The following is a 486-nucleotide window of genomic DNA, read 5'->3' on the forward strand; positions in this document are numbered from 1 at the left end:
TTCAAATGAATGGGTGAAGCGGTGAAAGCATTTTTCGATGCCTGTAGTGTAGACGGGCCGTCAGGATGTAGTGAAGGTGTGCGTGCAATATACCGGAGGGCCAGATCTATTAGTAATTAGAAATTATCCTGCGGACCGAAATGAAATCCACCAAGCGCCTGATTTTGCCCCCGGGCCTTGAGTTTGACACATGTGACTTAGGTAATGAATAACAGAAAATACCATGTTCTTTGCAAAGAAGGTAAGAGAAAATAAATATGTTATGTAAAAGCGATGAGTCAAAAATATTGTTGCAAATTGTTAACCTACACCCTAATAATTAGTCCCCATTGCGCAATATATGTCAAGAAAAAGCCTAAAAATAACACCAATACCTTATGAATAGATATCATACTGTGTTAGCCCCTTTAAACCCACTGCAGCGCCCTCTACAGGTCAGGCTGAATGCTTATATATAGAGCCTATAATCAGTGAAGTGATCACAGC

The sequence above is a fragment of the Pseudochaenichthys georgianus genome, chromosome 24, assembly GCF_902827115.2.
Source record: "Pseudochaenichthys georgianus chromosome 24, fPseGeo1.2, whole genome shotgun sequence".
NCBI lineage: Eukaryota > Metazoa > Chordata > Actinopteri > Perciformes > Channichthyidae > Pseudochaenichthys > Pseudochaenichthys georgianus.